This window comes from Pristis pectinata, chromosome 1 (assembly GCF_009764475.1).
Source record: "Pristis pectinata isolate sPriPec2 chromosome 1, sPriPec2.1.pri, whole genome shotgun sequence".
NCBI classification, from domain to species: domain Eukaryota; kingdom Metazoa; phylum Chordata; class Chondrichthyes; order Rhinopristiformes; family Pristidae; genus Pristis; species Pristis pectinata.
In genome coordinates, this window is record NC_067405.1 from 142908886 (window position 1) to 142927932 (window position 19047).

At 39.2% G+C, this 19047-nt stretch overlaps 1 protein-coding gene across 26 annotated transcripts in view; it reads right to left on the minus strand.

Annotated features, from left to right (window-relative positions):
• Positions 1 to 19047, minus strand: part of foxn3 (forkhead box N3) — a 419393-nt gene that overhangs the window by 238143 nt on the left and 162203 nt on the right. For 5 of the 26 annotated variants that reach the window (XM_052012316.1, XM_052012306.1, XM_052012279.1 and 2 more), the window contains one exon: positions 2523 to 2616. The exons of the other annotated variants lie outside the window; for them this stretch is intronic. The gene's annotated coding sequence lies outside the window, so the exon portion shown is untranslated. The remainder of the gene's footprint in view (positions 1 to 2522; positions 2617 to 19047) is intronic. 26 annotated transcript variants of the gene reach the window in all.

Below are 19047 nucleotides of genomic sequence, written 5' to 3' on the forward strand. Positions count from 1 at the left end.
CTATACAGAAGTCCAGGGTTATCTCAGGCTACATCTCATCACCTCCCAACAGTTGGATTGTCAATGAAACTTTTTCCTTTTCTTCTTTGACAGTCCCTAAGGAAGGAGGATAAGTTACTTCCACTCAATTTTCTGAGGTGGATAAGGATGCGAATGTGAGAACCACAGACTCTTCCACAGATGGAGCAGGAGGGTGACTAGTTTGGGTAGTTAGTGTGCTGCTTACATAAAACTTCTGTGTGCTTGCAATGCATAGTCTCGAGGTTCTTAATACCACGCTGAATGCTCCTTCTTGACTTTGAGCAGTCATGGATAATGGGCCCCCAGGAGGGATGTTGCATTTCTTTCAAGGAGGCTTCAAGCACATTCTTGAATCCTTTCCTCTGTCTACCTGATAACCTCCTCCCATGATGGAGCGTGCGACTGAGTGTGTTTCAAGGTGACTAATGTGGCCTGTCCTACATAACCAACTTAGTGCCTAACTATCAACTTTGTTGATGACATACAATGAGAAAACAGAAGCAAAAGTGGAAGAGGACCAGAGCACTTAGCAGTCGGGATAGAACACCATCCTTTTATATGTAGTATCTACATTTAAATACAGTCAAAACCATTGAAATATGACTATTCAGTCTCCTGCTCCAACTATATCAAAATAATACAGTTTATATTATCTTAATCTATTTCAAATTGGGCATAAACTAAACATAATTCCCTACAATCCCTGCATTTCCATGAAATCAGCAGTTTCCAAGATGTATCCAATTCCAGTAATCTATTCATTTCTATGCAACTTTCCATAAAAACACATGAATACATTTCCAACATCCAATTTTACAAGCTTCAGACACTAAATTGGCAACTGCCCATTTTTTAAATGTCTGTAAAGTCTTAATATAAAACACAAAGAATCTTTAAAAACTTTTATTTCCCACCCACCCCTCCCCCCATTTATTTCCAGTCAGATGCATGAAGTCATCAGCAAGAAAGCAAACACCAATATTCTAACAAACTCTGACCCCTCAGCTGGGAGTTTGGTAAAAGCTGCCAACTTCATGCAGACACAACACATCAGAGGTTTAAGCTGCTGCCAAAAAATCAAAAATTGATACATTAGTTTTCACTACGTTTTTAACTATCATGTTAGACTATCCATGAACAAAAGGATTTTCAGCAAAGGGGGCCAGAAGTATTCTTAGGATCATTATTTTGTCCAAGGAGAAACCAAGGTTGGGTTTGGAAACAGTTAACTTTTCCATAAATTCTCCTTGGATTGTTCACACTTGTGTATATGGGGAAATTATAGGAAAAGCTCATGACAATCTACTCACAGATCATACTCTAGGTTCACACACAAAAGGCTTCCAAAATAGCTTCAATGAGTAATAAATACCACAGTGGTACACTTAGAGCTGTTCATCTGTCATGGAAACAAAGCATGGTTAACTGCCATGTTCCAGAAGCAGTTCTGTAACATGCTGGGGCTCCCCATGAGATGGAATCCACCACATATTTCAATGCAAATTTCAAAGGATCAGAAACTATAGAGACACTAGAGACTGCACATGCTGAAATCTGGAGCAAAAAACAAATTGCTGGAGGAACTCAGCTGGTCAGGCAGCAACTGTGGAGGAGTGTGGACAGTCAAGACCCTTCACCTGGACTGAGGGAGTAGAGGGAAGAAAGGCAGTATAAAGAGGTGAGGGGAAGGAGGTGGCAAGTGTTAGATGCATCCAGGTAAGGAGGGGTGATAGGCAGATGGAGGATGAAAGAATGTAAATCATGACAGAGGCTGGGAGGTGATAGGTGGAGTCAACAAAGGGCTGCAGATAGAGTCCTAGAGCTAAACAGCATGGGAACAGTCCCTTCAGCCCAACTCATCCACACCAACCAAGCTGTCTACTTAAGCTGGTCCCATTTGTCTGCATTTAGCCCATGTTGCTCCAAACCTTTCCTATCCATGTACCTGTTGAAATGTCTTTTAATCATTGTAAGTGTACCCGCCTCTATCACTTCCTTTGGCAGCTCATTTCATATACCCAACACCCTCCATGTGAAAACTTGCCCCTCAGGTCCCCTTTAAATCTTCCCCCTCCCACTTTAAACTTATGCCCTCTAGTTTTAGACTCCCCTACCATGGTAAAAAGACTGTGACAATTCACCTTATCCACGCCCCTCATATGATTTTATAAACCTCTATAAGGTCACCCACCAGCCTCCTATGCTCCAGGGAAAAAAGTCCCAGCCTATCCAGCCTCTCCTTATAGCTGATAGAATCTGATAGTAAAACAAGATGGGGCATGGAACCATATAAGGGAGATGTGGTGGGCAGATGGGAGCAGTGGGGGGTGGAGCACTGCTCATGCCCAAATCAAAATGGTAAGGACTGGTCAAATCTAATATCCATTAACCAAACAGTTACATTAAATTTATATTTACATTCAGCTGTCCCTAATTTCCTGCATCCTTTGAGAATTCTTAAAATCCATTTATTTCATGGAAATTATTTCTCTTTTACTTACATTTGATTTCTTTTCAGCACAAGCCCAACATAATAGAAATTGTTGTCACTGTTATCCTTAGTGATGTTCACAGGCTTCCAAAAGAACTGCTGCACTGTAATTCATGAACAAGAATGCTGGTAAATTTTACACCCTTCAGCTCAATGATGTTGAATTCACTTATTCTGTTACTACTGGCACCCAAAATTAAGGCAGCTCAGTCCAAACCTCAAGCCTGTACTATCCAGCTATTTGCTAACTAACAATGAGCCTCAGGGAAGCTAGGCACTTACTGGTGTACAGATTCAACTTAACCCACCGGAGGAGTATCTGTGGTAGATTCATCACAGAGCCATATCTGTCACCTGCATAAATTTTCACTGCGTACGTTCTCTACTACCAACATTTTCAAGACATATTCTTGGAAGATAGTGAGAAACTGACGAAATATGTGTTTAGGTGGGTCTTCTCAAAGAGACTAATAAAATGAAAATGGGAAGCAGCAGAATCTGTCATTGGAACGGCAAAATATGTGATTATTTTAATATAAACAGCCTATATTCTATATCCAAACCTCCCACTCAAAAATGCATAGCAAAAAGCTCAGAAGTTATTTTTGATGATTTTTATTCTCTAATAAAGGATAGTGTGACAATCAGGATAGAAATCTGGAAGCGCTAGCCTGGATGGTGGAGGCTGAGGGTTTGAGATGCTGCTGAATGAGCATTAGCATATGTAAACTAGTCGGCGAAATGTTGAACAAATGGACTGCATTGCACTAAATAATACTGCATATCTTGAGAGCTGGTTCAGCTGTACACAATCCAGGCAAGTGGAGAGTATTCAACACTGCAAAAAGATTTGTAGTATGGTTATCAAATACAGCTGAAATTCTTAAAATCTCTTTAAAAATCTGCCATATTAAATAACCCCACTTTACTATGCTGATCTAAACAAAATAAATGGAACATGGCTTTGTTAAAACACACATCTAGGTGTTGCCCAAAATATTTAGATAATTAATCAAAAATGGGGAGGAGAACAAGAACGTATGTGTGGAACATACAGAGTGGAACAAAGGATCTGAAGAACATCCAACAAATGAATTGCCTACCTATACTTGGAGAACTGAAACATCACAACACCAGACTGTGTGGCTGTCACATCATATTGCAGTTGCTTTCTCAAGTGTATTTGAAGGATTATAATTGTTATTGCTGGATTACCATTGGGACTCTTGAACAGGTGTACTCATTATCTTAACCAGCAACCTGAATAAATGCCTTCTTTAGTGAGAGATACTATGACAACAGTTACAATAAGCTTACTGGATTATTAATTATTTGAGGCTTCACAACAGAGATTTCAAAAATTGTAGCAGTTCAGACACCCAATCCAAAATACATAAAAAGTTGCTACACTACAAAAAAAAACTCAGCATCTTTATTACAACAAAATACAGAGAATTTTACACCTCAAATCTACTGAAAAGAGAACAAAATGTTACTATTTTATCACCTCCCCACAGCTATTTGCAACCTGTGCTTGTGTGCATACAGTGTTCACTCACACTTGATGAGAGAAGGCATGCAGAAATGTCCCATTCCTACCCTGCAACCCTACAGCAACTGGCAAATCCATCCCACTGGTCTCCCAAACATTTGTAACCCAGGAGGCAGGACCTGTATTAGATCACAGACAAAAGGATGTCTTCACTCAATATTACAGACATACCTCAATACGGTTTGATCCTTATTTCACCCTCAGCAAGGTTCAAAGAAACTTAACACCATTTAACCTCAACTGGTCTGACTACATTGAAGGAAATCTGAATAATATTCCTAAAGTGACACCTAAAGTGATCATTTTACTTTTTCTACTGCAATGTATAACACTATACAAATCAGCTGACTCATTTATTACTGCCCTCCTGTACAGATTGGGTTTACATATGATCCTTAATGAAAATGTCTATTTTTATTTTGCCATACTGATTTAAATTAACACGATGAGATGGACTATGACCTCACGATCTACCTTGTTGTGACCTTGCACCTTATTGCACTGCACTCTCTCTGTAGCTGTGACATTTTACTCTGTACTGTTATTGTTTTTACCTGTACTACATCAATGCACTCTGTACTAACTCAATGTATCTGCACTGTGTAATGAATTGACCTGTACGATCGGTATGCAAGACAAGTTTTTCACTGTACCTCAGTACAAGTGACAATGGTAAACCAATACACACTCAACAGTAATTACAATATAAATCATCACGATCTAAGTATTACATGTTCTGTAGATATTAGACAATTTTAATAACATCAATAGTAACCTCAAAACATTACGCTCCACATATCTGAAATGCGTCTTCATGCACATGGGTTGATATCAATGCACATATCTCTGGTTATTAGGAAAATCAAGGGATATGGAGTTCATACAGCAAAGTGACACTGAGAAAAATGATCAGCCATGATCTTATTAAATAGCAGAGCAAGAGCGATGGGCCAAATAGCCTGCTCCTGTTTCTTGTGCTCTGATGTAGCAGAATAAAACAATCGAAAATAACTGGCTTGACATCAGCCACATCATCTGGTTTAGGTTAAGTACCAGCCAGATAGGGAGTGCTGAAATCACTACCAGGTCAAATTGTATGGGTACAACAGTCAGTCCATAGGTTACCATGACTACAAAAACAGTGGTAGAGATTTGATTATGTCACCATTGTGCCAAAGTGAGTGATAGAAAATAGATATCACAATGTATTTCTTGACAGAGATTTACACTGCTCCATTGATTCAGCAATGCAGACATGAGTAATAAAAGAAACACTTAAGTTTGCACTGTATTATTACAATGAAAACTCAATTTCTAATTACACAGAGATGACCTTGCTGTTCATAACAATAGCCTACATACTACAAATAAAAATTCTACTGTGTACTTTTCATTATAATGGGAATCTGGAGAAATCCTCTTGGTGGAGGCTGCAAAATGAAGTTTCAATCTTCAGTTGGTACTATTGGTTCAGGGCTGTTTGTTGATGCATCTCTGAGAATGCAGCACCATGCCTCTGGAGTCAAGTGACTGAAGGGGTAGCAGTAGATCAGATTGCCTATCAAAGCACAGAATATCTGAGGCTTATTGTTTAAAACCCTGGTAAATAGCAACAGAAAACAACCTCTGGAGATTCAGGGAAGATGAACAAATTCTGGTAAAGTATTAGAGTATTATCTTCCTGTTTTAGTCTAGATTTTACTTGTTCCAAGTTGCCATCATATCCTCAAATTAGAAGATCATGAATCAAAATCCAAAATGGGAGTCCACCAATAAATCTAAATATTGGACATACTAAGTTCGAACAGTCTTCAAGCATTTCTGGACATTGGGCAGAATAATCCAGTCCTGTACCCAGGCACGTTGAAATGCTTGAGCACATGCAGAGAGAAAAAACTGGCAGGGTGAATTACACAACTGAGGGGTAGGAGAAAGGACCAGGGATGGGGGGGAAGAGAAAAAAGGGGAAGCAAAGCAGCTCTGGGCCTCTTTATAATCATGTGCTTCTTTCTGCCTGATCTTCCTCTTATAGAATCATACAGTAGTACTGCATAGAAACAGTCCATGCCGACCAAAATGCCCATCTAAGCTAGTCTGCTGGCATTTGGCCCATATCCCTCTAAACTTTTCCTATCAATGTACCTGTCTTTTAAATGTTGTTATTGTACCTGCCTCAACCATTTCCTCTGGCAGCTCATTCCATATACCCATCACCCTCTGCATGAAGTAGTTGTCCCTCGGGTCCTTTTTAAATCTGTCCTCTCTCACCTTAAACCTATGCCTTCCAGTTTTTGATTCGCATTCTGTCGGAAAAGACCATGCGCATTCACCCCATCTATGCCCCTCATGATTTTATACACCTCTAGAGAATCATACAGTCACCCCTCAGTCTCCCAAGCTCCAAGGAATAAAGTCCTAGCCTGCACAATCTCTCCCTGTAACCTCAAGTCCTGGCAACGTTCTCTTAAACCTTCTTTGCACTGTTTCCAGCTTGTGCAGTCCTCAATGCAGTGACTATGCCACAGAATGCAGTACAGCCATTTACAAAATAATCTGCCAACTATATTTTTTAACATTATATTTTAGTACCACAATTTGAAATCAACAGCCTAATCAAATGAACCTGACAGCAATCCACTTGGTCAACATAAGCTCATGCTATTCAATATGACAAAAGGAAGACTATTTACTCAATCTTACTTGTTTTGATTCAAGCTCTTCATCCATGCTATCTATCTTAATCTACTTTCCTTATATAATTCTATATTCTTCTGCTTCAAATCTTTATCTGATTTCTTTTTCCATGACTTTATAGTCTTTGCCTTAATAGCTCATTGTGGTAATGCATTCAAAGTTCAAATCAGCGTCAAGGGAGGAGAAATTCTAACTTTCACAATTCTAAATAGTAACTCTGAGTCCATGTTACCTTTGGAAATTACCTTCCATCAATTTTTTTCTCAAACTATTTCTTAAACTTAAAAACCTTTATTAGCCCCCTAACAGGGCTGACAGATTGGTTAAATTATCATACGAGTAAATTCAGGGTCCAAGACAGTCTTCAGAGACCTGAACATCTCACCAGATACACAAGTTCAAATCCCACCATGACAACATGTGGAATTTAAATTCAATTAATAATCTGCAATTAAACAAAAAATTAGTTGTTAGTACTGATAACCATCTGGTTCACTAATGTCCTTCTGGGTGAGGGGAGGAGGAATCTGCCATTCTCACCCAGTCTGTCCTATTTGAGTCTCAAGACCCACGAATGTGGTTGACTCTTTTAAGTGTTCTCTGAAATGGATAAGCAAGCTGCTCAGTTCAAGAGCAATCAAGGATGGGTAATAAATGCTGGCCATGCCAGCAACACCCAGATCCTGAAAGAGGAATTAAAAGCAATCGGTAATCATTATCATTTGCCAATATCAAGATTACGTAGATAAAATGCAGTGAGGTCCCAGCACAGATTGCTAAAGCACAACAACAATATGCAAAACTTGTTTAACTCTGTTTCTTTCTCTGTAAATGCTGCCGAGTACTTCCAGCATTTTCTCTTTTATTTATCGACTACATCCATCTGCCTTTACTGGTTTCTGCACCTGAGCCTTCTGTAATATTACAGGTAAATAGCTCTTTAATAGCATCTTAATTTCCATAACTAGTATCATTTATGTAACCATATCAAAATCTTAGTTGGAAACACACACACAAAGCTTTCTTTTTATCAATGTTTTTCAATTTCCAACTAAATGTCAGTTCTGTGCTATAGTATATGACTGTATACCAAATGAATCCCATATTGTTGTCTTTAGATATCTACCCAGAACCTGGACAATATGAACTCTTATAATTTCCTCAAATTTTTGCTTTTCCCTTTCTTGAACAGGGAGGAAATGTTTTTCCAGCACTCGCTAATGTATTTACTGTTGTATTTATTATTACCATGTATACTGTTTACTCTGTGAGCTTCATGTGATCATGGAATTTCATTGCACCTTGAAGTTTCAAAGATAAATAAAACACGATAGGGAAAGCTCTTACAAGGAAAGGAGGGTCCTAGGTTAAAAGTTTGGCAGACTGTGTACATTGGCTAGCATGGGACTGTGAGGCAACTGGTGATGAAAGTGTCATGGAACTAAGATTGATGGCAATCTAAACTAACAATTTTCATTGGGTACCTTTGCAGGCTCAAAGGACTAGATAGCCTACTCCTACTCCCTTTTCTTGTTATTTGCTGCCCTTTTTCCTTTAGTATCATGGACCTTGATAACTTTTTTCCCCCTATTTTTAGTCTCCTGATTATTTCGGAAAATATAAATCTTTTCGAACCTTTAGCTTCAGTACTGATTCGTCAACATTCCCCTCAGGTGCTCCACTGAACCATTTTCAATTATCTCATAACACATACTGAAAACAAATTAAAGGTTAGGAATTTGGATCCATGTATTGTTTGGCATAAAAGCAGAAAAGTACTCTAATACAAATTGCAGCAGTAACAGATTCAAAAGACCACAAAAAACTCTGCATATTAAGCTAATCATTCCACAGAAAATGGACACTGACACACAACTGATTCTTTTGAAATGTAGCCCACTCTGACTAAGGAAATTGGACAGAGCTCTGAAACTTTATTTTGGTACTCTGGAATTATTTTAAAAATGTGCAAGATAACTGGAAAGTACATGTATCCTGTAAAGACTCAAACATTACAATGTTATTATCAGTGTTTACCCTTTTATTAACAGTTTAATATTTTGTTTTTGACTCCTCTAAAACTGGACCAAAAGTTGTCCTTATCCAGGTGCCAATTTTCCACCAGTTAAACCAAGTGCTTTGAAGTGGTAAATTCCAATGAATAATTTTTGCCATTTACTTACTGATCTAAGATAATGAACTGGCTGTTCAACTGTAGGAGCACAACTGACGACTCCAGTGCTACTAGCATCAATTCCATGCATTTACATTTTCTGTTCTATTAGATGGGTTAGTGTGATAGTATCCCTGGCTGATTCTCATTTCCCAACCACACCACCCAGACTACTGAGCAAGCACTCCCAGTCCAAAAATGTAACTGCAGGATCTTTATTTCGTACAGAATTTTGCAAACCTGCATAATGGAACTGAGATAAGCAGAGCAATTAATCCATCATTTACTTTTCTTAAAAGCAAGCAAGCCAAGAAAACAAAGACAGTTGTTCACTCTGGAAATCTGAAATAAGAAAATGCTGGAACTACTCAGCAGGCCAGTGTGAACTAACATTCCATATCTCAATCTCCTCTTCAGAAATGAGGCTGGGCAAGTAGCTGATTTGCCAGTGGGGAGAACTTTGGGACCAGCGGCCATAGTTCTATTCCTGGAAAAAGATAGGACTGGTCCTCAAATTAAAGTTCTAAACTGGGGGAAGGCTAATTTCAACAGCATCAGACAAGAATGCTCAAGGGTTGATTGGTAGAGACCGTTTGCGGGTAAAGTGACATTTGGCAAGTGGGAGGCTTTTAAAAATGAGGTAGGAAGAGTTCGGGGCCAGCATTTTCCTGTTAGAGTAAAGGCAGCGCTGGCAGGATTAGGGAACCTTAGATGACGAGGGATATTGAGGGTCTAGTCAGGAAAAAGAAGTTATGTTTAGGCAGATGGGATCAAGTGAATCCCTTGCGTACAAGGGATGCAGGAGTACACTTAAGTAGAAGGGCAAAAAGGGGCCATGAGATAAGGAGAGTCCTAAAGGAGTATATTAAGGATAGTTAAGGAGACAGTGGGTTCCCTTCAGGATGAGTGTGGAAATCTATGTGTGGAGCCACGGAAATGGGAGAGGTCTTAAATGAATACTTCGTCATATTTTACTGTGGAGAAGGACATAGAAGCTCATGAGCTCAGGGAGAGAACAGTAATATCCTGGATCATATCAACAATACAAAGGAGGTCTTGAAATACATAAAGGTGGATAAATCCTCGGAGTTTGACCAAGGTGTGTCTAGGATGTTATGGGAAGCAAGAGAAGAAATTGCTGGGGCTCTGGCAGAGATTTTTGTATCGTTAGTCACAGGTGAGGTACTGGAAGACTGGATGATGGTTAATATTGTGCCTTTATTTAAAAGAGGATAAGCCAAGGAATTACAGGCCGGTGAGTCTTACATCAGTGGTGGGAAAGTTACAGGAAAGGATTCTGAGAGACCAGATTTATTTGCATTTGGAAAGGCAGGGACTCATTAGGGTTTGTCAGTGTGGCTCTGTGCAGCAGAAATAACATCTCATGAATTTGATTGAATTTTCCTTTTGAAGAGATGACCAAGAGTATTGACAAAGGCGGGGTGATGGATGTTGTCAACATGGACTTTAGCAAGGCCTTTGACAAGGTCCACTAACAGTAGGCTTGTCCAGAAGGTTGCAACTTGGAAAGTAAGGGAATGGCAGATTGACAAGTGCAAAGTTATGCATTTTGGGAAGTTAAACCACGGCAAGACACACAGTGAATGGCAGAACCCTGGGAGAGCGTTGTTCAACAGAGAGACCTTGGGTACAAGTACATAATTCCCTACAGATAGATAGGGTGGCGAAGGCGGCATATGGCATGCTTGCCTTCATCAGGTGGGGCACTGAGTACGAGAGTTGGAACATCATGTTACAGTTGTACAAAAGGTTGGTTAGGCTGCACTTGGAGTATTGTGTGCCACTCTGATCACCACATGACAGAAAGGCTATGATTGATCTAGAAAGTGTGCAGAAAAGATTCACAAGAATGCAGCCTGGAATAGGGGGCATTGAGTTATAATTAGAGACTGGATAGTCTGGGTCAGTTTTCTGTGGAGCAAAAGATACTGAGAGGTGGCATGATAGAGGTAAACAAAATTTTAAGAGGCATAAAAAGGGTAATTAGCCAGTGTCTGTTTCCCATGGTAGGGGTGCCTAAAACTAGAAGGCTTAGCTTTGAGGTGAGAGGGAGAAGGTTTAAAGGGGTAAATTTTTCACACAAAGAGTAGTTGGTATCTGAAGTGAGCTGCCAGAAAAGATGGTGGAGGCAAGAACAGTTACAACATTTAAGAGGCATCTGAACAGGTATATGAATGAGCAAGGCATAGAGGGATTATGGAATTAATGTAAACAAGTGGGATTAGTATAGAGAGGTATGACTGTCAGCATAGACATGGTGGGCCGAAGGGCCTATTTCTATGCTGGACAACTCTACGACTTCATTAATGTCCTTTGCAAATTTGTGAACATTAATAGTTTCTCTCTCCATATATGTCACCTAGCTTGCTGAGTACTTCCAAAATTTTTCCATTTTAAACAGGAAAATGGGTGAACGTGCAAACTGTATGAATAGTTGCCAACAGCATTAACAGATTTAATAAGTAGACGATGAAGCCATTTGCCATTAGCCAATTTTCTCAGAAAGCTGTTTGGACAAGGAATTCATCCTTGGTCACCAGCACTAACTAAAAGTAAGATTATCAGCTGTTGATAATACTCACCTCCTGCATACTCAATTTAAATTGTTTTTTTTATTGTCACGTACCAAGGTACAGTGAAGGTACAATTCCACTGAAGTCAATAGATTTGATTATGTGGGAAGTCGGGACATAGCTTGGGAGAGGTGGATAAATGGATAACTGATATTGTTGCATGCATTCAGTGCTATGGACAAAGTGAGATTCTTCTAAAGGGAATAAGCTTCAATAAGCTTCACATACATGCCACTGGGCATCCAACTAATGCAGTTTCTCAGTGCTCTTCATACACTTGCCCTCTATGGTAACCAGACAGCTAGACACATTGCCAGAAAGATCATTTGAGAACTGTGGACCACTCTGCTTGACAACACACTCTGATTGGAGAAACCTCCAACAATTCTCTCCCTACAGGGTTGCTTGGCAACTAACAAGCTTCTACGTGACCGCATATGCCATTGTACTAGATCTATATATACACTATATATATGCTGCTACAAATTTAAATTTGCTCTCTTTTTTTCAGGTGAAATTGTTGCAAATTTTCTTGTACAACACAAATATTTACAGCAAAAAGATTAATTATGTATAAGAACATTGTTGGCAATTTTAGGGAAGAACTTGTTTACATACAATTAGTCTTAAAACGATTCGGGAATTTAAATGTTGACTGTACACCATCTGATCATTTGAAATTTGGTCATTTTCTAATATTTTCCCTGAAGATCCAAGGTGACACTCATGCATCATTAAGCTTTCACAGCAGGTATTGTCATTTGTGTCAATCCATCAGTTGTGGACATCTTATTCCATTCAACTTTTAATTCAAATATTTTCCAATTGTTCAAATGATTTTAAAACATAATTCTAAATACCCAGTTCAGAAGTTATAACTATGCTTTTAAAGCTATGACGTAGTACAGCAAAGTACATTTTTTAGACAAGAGAAAGCCAATAATACAGAAGCGATTTCATTGCTCTACTACCTCTAGATTTGCACCTTGACTTTCAGTAACCAAGAATCTCAATGTAAAAAGATTAAAATTATATAATGGAGGGTGTGAATGTGAGATGGGACTTAAGACAGAGAACGAAATTATAAATGCAGGATTAGGTTCGAAGTTAGCATCCTCAATACTCTGAGACAATGATGAAATTAACATTTTACATCCCCTTTCCTGAAGTTTATTTCAAAAAGCTTAGAAAATAATGCCATCTCAATTACAATGCTTTATGGCACCTCTCATTTTTTTTGGACAAACTTTCATGTAACTAACTCAATTATAAGTAAAAAGTCACACTGCAAATCAGAATAGTCACAGGCAAGATGCAAGTAGAAAAATACTGAATCAGAAGTTACAAAAAAATTCCTTGTTTTTACACATTTCCAGATGCCAAATCCTGTTGCTTCTCTCTCTTTATACATGATCTCCGTCCATTCACCTGTATTCCCCCCATCATTATTTTCTACAACACACTCAATGTCAGTCCCTTCAATCAGTTTTCCTCATTCATACTGTTCTTCAGTTCTTAGAAACATATTAATTTGCCACAATTGTTTCCAAGAATCAGCTGAACTCAGGTTGTAAAACCCTAGGCTTACAAAATCTAAACTCTCAATTAACATAGCTCCAAAATAATACAACATTGTCAGATATGACATCTTTTGAATGAAATGTTAAACCTCTGGTCCGTTTCTGCATTCAGGTGGATGTAAGAATGGCACAGGGTTGTCCAAAGAGCAGCAGGGCTTTTAATTAACTGCAGCAAAAAGAGATTAATTGATCGTTCAATTTAGTTGTTTGTGGTGAGTCATTGGGTGCAAATTGGCTGTCGCAATAGACTATGCAATTAGAGTGAATTGAAAAATAATTAGATGTTAAATTATTTGGTATGTCATTAAGATACAAGAAATAGGAGCAGAAGGATGCTATATTGTTGACCCTTGAGCCTACTCCACCATTCAATAAAATCATGACTGATCTGAACTTGTACTCAGTTCCATTTTCATGCCTGTTCCTATAACTCTCCAAAGGTCCAATAATCTGTTTATATTGCACTTGAATATATTCAAGGACTCAAGTCTCTGTAGCTCTCTGGGGCATAAAATCCAAAGGTTTGCAATCAACAGAAGAAATTCCTCCTCATTTCTGTCTTAATTGTCTTACTAAGTCCCCTGGTTCTAGATTCACCCAATGTGGGAAAACATTCTCTCCGCACTTTCCCTGTCAAGCCCCCTCATAATCTCACATATTTCAAGAAAATCATCTCATTCTTCTAACCTCCACCTGTTCAACCCATCCTCATGAGTCAACCATTCATCCCAGGAATCAATCTGGTGGACTTCTTGGAATAGCTTCCAATGTAAGTTTTTCCCTCCTTTAAATAAGGAGTCCAAATCTGTAAGCAGTACTCCAGGCATCATCTTTCAATGACTACAATGACTCTCTAAGATATCTTACTACTGTCACACTCTCAGCAAAAATCCTGTAGAAACCCAGTGCTTCTATAACCTTCTTGAAAGATCGTACACCAACACTCCTTCATCCGGAACTAACCCACATCATAACCTTTACCTTCTATAGAAATTTCCAGAAAAAGCCAAATACTTTTGGTTAATACATCAAGCATAGAGATAGAGAGATATAGGGATAGAGATAGAGAGAGATCTCACAAAGGGACATATAAAATTCAAGTCAGAGCTATTGCACAGAAGTGAAATAAAAAGGAAAATGTCAGAAATGTCCAAAATATCAGGCAATGTCTGTGGAAAGAGAAACATTGAGTTATATTACATCTTGATAAACTTACAACAGAACTGGTCAAGGTGTTTATCTTTCCACAGATACTGCTTGACTGGTTGAGTGTTTCCAGCACTTCCTGTTTTTGTTTCAAATTTCCAAGTTTTTTTTTAAATTGCCTGCTCCTCCCAATCCTAATGTAAAGATGGTGCAACTAAAATTCCCACAAGAAGCAAAATATTCATTTCAGCTCAAACCAAGTGAAAATGAGGCAGATAGCATTTAAGGTTAGAAGTTCAAGGACTGACCTAGATCAAATTCAACACAGGAAACTATGGTTCAAGGCTAGAACAATGAAGGTCTCACTTATGTAATACAACCAGATGACAAACAATGCAAACTAGAAGACCACTTAATATCATGGAGTTTTAATTGATTATACAAGGACATGGGATGAAACATCAAATGTGCTTCCCTTTTTGTTACTGATTTTGTCTGTGATTGGACAAACTGAATGGCATCCACAATAGGATATTTTGTACATAATGTGATCTCACAATTTATATCAGTACACCTTCATTGAGCAGGCAAGGCTAACAACTGAAATCATTTCAGTGAAACATTTTATTTTAATCATATAATACCCTAAACTGATACTCTGACACATGTACATACAAACGCAAATGCTAAAATTTATTAACAGCCTGATTTCTGTTCAAACTATTACTAAACCACAAAGAGTTAATAAATGTTTCTTTATTTAAAATCCAGTGAATTATGACCAGTTTCTATAACATTGATCGGCACACTCTGCATGAAATTATTTTTAAACCCTTACCAATCCCAGAGACTCAATAACAGTCTGTTTTTGATTGTATCAGCACCCCATTATGGATTTTAAACTATCCACTGTTTCACAAACCAAACATTCCTTTGCAAAGTACACTTATTAAGCCAGGGATTATTTACTTCCATTTCTTTTTAACTTTCTCTTACCTGCTCTTCAAATTGTATTATGCCATTTGCATCTACATTTATTCTTTACAGAATAACTATTCAGCTTTCTATTCAAGATAGGATTAACTTGCTCTCAAGGAAATCTGTTCAATGTATTTGCAATCTGTACTTTGCAAGTCTGTACTTCTCTTTTTACTCTCAGAACCTATGTACAAGTTGTACAAGGTGCTGTATTTATAGTTCAGTATCTAGTTTTATTAATGAAAAGTCTCTCTGTAAATTATGCTTCAGATTTTGTAGCATTTGTTCTAAAATTCAACATCCATAAAGATCCTGAAATAAAATGTGACATGAAAATAATCATTTCTACCAGTGTTATCATAAGCAGATGCATCTGCCACAGGTAGATGTGGTGAAGTCAGATTACTGGAGGTAAAACAATCCAGAATTACTTTAAAAAAAGATGCAAATAGGTGACTACTTTCTAAAATGAACAGCTAATGTGGGCCGGATGATGGAGGCGCCAATGCACGGAATCGAAAGAGGCTGCAGAGGGTTATAGACTCAGCCAGTTCCATCACAGACACAACCCTCCCCGCCATCGAGACATCTTCAAGAGGCGGTGCCTCAAGAAGGACACATCCATCAATAAGGACCCTCACCACCCAGGACATTCCCTCTTCATGTGACTATCATCAGGGAGGTGGTACAGGGGCCTGAAGACCCACACTCCACGTTTCAGGAACAGCTTCTTCCCGTCCGCCATCAGATTTCTGAACGGTCCATGAACATTACCTTGTTATTACTCTTTTGCACTATTTATTTATTTTTGTAACTTATAGTAATTTTTATGTCTCTATGTCTTGCACTGTACCGCTACCACAAAACAACAAATTTCACGACATATGTCAGTGATAATAAACCTGATTCTGATCACTTTTCTCCTCTTTAATACCTATGCAATGCAGGAAAACAGGCAGGTATGGGAGTGAGCCATGGTGGTAGTCATTGTGAGAGTTGGCTTCAGCACTCTAGGTTTGCTTGTGACTGCTGAAAAGCATGCACACACAGATTTTGCACAAGGACAGGATTAAGAATAATTACGATATTGCCTTGTCTGTCTTTTTTTGTCCTAAGGCATTGAAGAGCAACAAAATGTTCTAAATGAAAGTCCTAAATTATGTAACCAAGTGATAACTAGTCCACCAACACCCAAGTTAACATTGAATAACAACCAATTGCGCAACGAAACAGGGGGAAAAAAAATCAATCAGAAAAGAAAAAGTCAGGGATAGAGGAAGATCCTAAACTAGCAAAACTTGAACAGCAGCGCCGAAATAAATAAGACACAAGTCATTGAAGAAAAGAACGTACTCACCAGCTATCATATTGACTGTAGTTAAATACGTGGAAACTTGTGGAGAATATCAAGTCCCAGTGTTACTGAAGACTTAAGTTTGCCATTTGAAAATAAATCAGTTGAAATCCACTGAAACTAAACATTATTCCAATTAAGAAAACTTCCCAAATTGGTGTTGACAAGTTTCCTTTAGTTATGTCACTTTGTACTTTCTTGAAACTAAGACCCATCTCAAACCCACTGGTAACAACAGTGCCTAAGACTGACATGTTGAAGCACATCCAGAAACTGATAGTCGATCCAGATTGATCTCTGCAACATTAGCAGTTCAAAGAAACCTTTCCTCCAACCAATAATGCGAATAAGTTACAAGGAAAGCTTTCCCTTAAGTCAATAATATTGATAAACGTGATTGGCAATGAATGAAAAGGGATTGAGGGAGATTGCAAGGAAGCAGTTATGTGGGTCTTGACCAAAAGCATTAGGTTTGATGGCCTTACTGGCCTTTAATTGCTTCTAATATTGCTTAACCGACCAGTGGCTCTGACATCCACCATCATGAAGTGCTTTGAGAGGCTGATCATGGCACACATCAACTCCAGCCTACCAGACAACCTGGACCCATTGCAATTCACCTATCGCCGAAACAGGTCTACAGCGGATGCCATCTCCCTGGCCCTTCGCTCAGCTCTGGAGCATCTGGACAGTAAGACACTTACGTTAGACTATTGTTCATTGACTACAGCTCTGCCTTCAATACAATAATACCAAGCAAGCTTGTCACCAAACTCCGAGACCTAGGACTCAACACCTCCCTCTGTAACTGGATCCTTGATTTTCTAACAAATAGACCGCAATCAGTGAGGATAGGCAGCAATTCCTCCGGCACAATTATTCTCAACACTGGTCCTCAAGGCTGCGTCCTCAGCCCTCTATTCTACTCCCTGTACACTCATGACTGTGTGGCCAGATTCTGCTCTAACTCCATCTCTAAGTTTGCAGATGATACCACCGTTGTAGGCCGTATCTCAAACAGTGATGAATCGGAGTACAGGAAGGAGATAGAGAGCTTAGTGGAATGGTGTCATGACAACAACCTTTCCCTCAATGTCAACAAAACTAAAGAGCTGGTCATTGACTTCAGGAAAGGGGGCATTGTACATGCACCTGTCTACATCAATGGTGCTGAGGTCGAGAGGGTTGACAGCTTCAAGTTCCTGGGAGTGAACATCACCAACAACCTGTCCTGGACAAACCATGTGGATGCCATGGCCAAGAAAGCTCACCAGCACCTCTACTTCCTCAGGAGGCTAAAGAAATTTGGTTTGTCCCCTTTGACTCTCACCAACTTTTACTGATGCACCATAGAAAGCATCCTATCAAGATGTATCACAGCTTGGTATGGCAACTGCTCTGCCCAAGACCGCAAGAAGCTGCAGAGAGTTGTGGACACAGCCCAGTGCATCACGGACACCAGTCTCCCCTCCTTGGACTCTGTCTTTACCTCTCGTTGTCTTGGTGAAGCAGCCAGCATAATCAAAGACCCCACCTACCCGGGACATTCTTTCTTCTCTCCTCTTCCATCGGGTAGGAGATACAGGTGCCTGAGGACATGTACCACCAGACTTAAGGACAGCTTCTACCCCACTGTGATAAGACTATTGAACAGTTCCCTTATACAATGAGATGGACTATGACCTATGACCTCACGATCTACCTTGTTGTGACCTTGCACCTTATTGCACTGCACTTTCTCTGTAGCTATGACACTTTACTCTGTACTGTTATTTTTTTTACCTGTACTACATCAATGCACTCTGTACTAACTTGATGTAACTGCACTGTGTAATGAATTGACCCGTAAGATCGGTTTGTAAGACAAGTTTTTCACTGTACCTCGGTACAAGTGACAATAATAAACCAATACCAATACCAATAATGTTTTTAAAACCACACCCTTTGTAAACTTGACACAAATCAAATTCAGTTCACCCATAACTCACGACTCTGGTTCTTGGTCTGGCAACATCTAAAAATTTTAAGATTCTCCAACTTCTTTCATCTCTATAACCCTACAAGGTCCCTGCAAGGGCAGACACAATGATGTAGCAGTTAGTGTAACACTATTACAGCGCCAGGGACCCGGGTTCAATTCTGGCCACTGTCTGTAAGGAGTTTGTACGTTCTCCCCGTGTCTGCATGGGTTTCCTTCGGGTGCTCTGGTTTCCTCCCACATTCCAAAGACGTACAGATTAGAAAGTTGTGGGCATGCTATGCTGGTGCCAGAAGCGTGGCGACACTTGCGGGCTGCCCCCAGAACACTCTATGCAAAAGATGCATTTCACTGTGTGTTTTGTTGTACATGTGACTAATAAAGATATCTCATCTCATTTCACTCCTCTGAATCTGATAACGTCAACTTTCATCACTCCACCACTGGTAGCCTTGCCTTCAGCTACCCTGCTCCCATGCTCTGGAA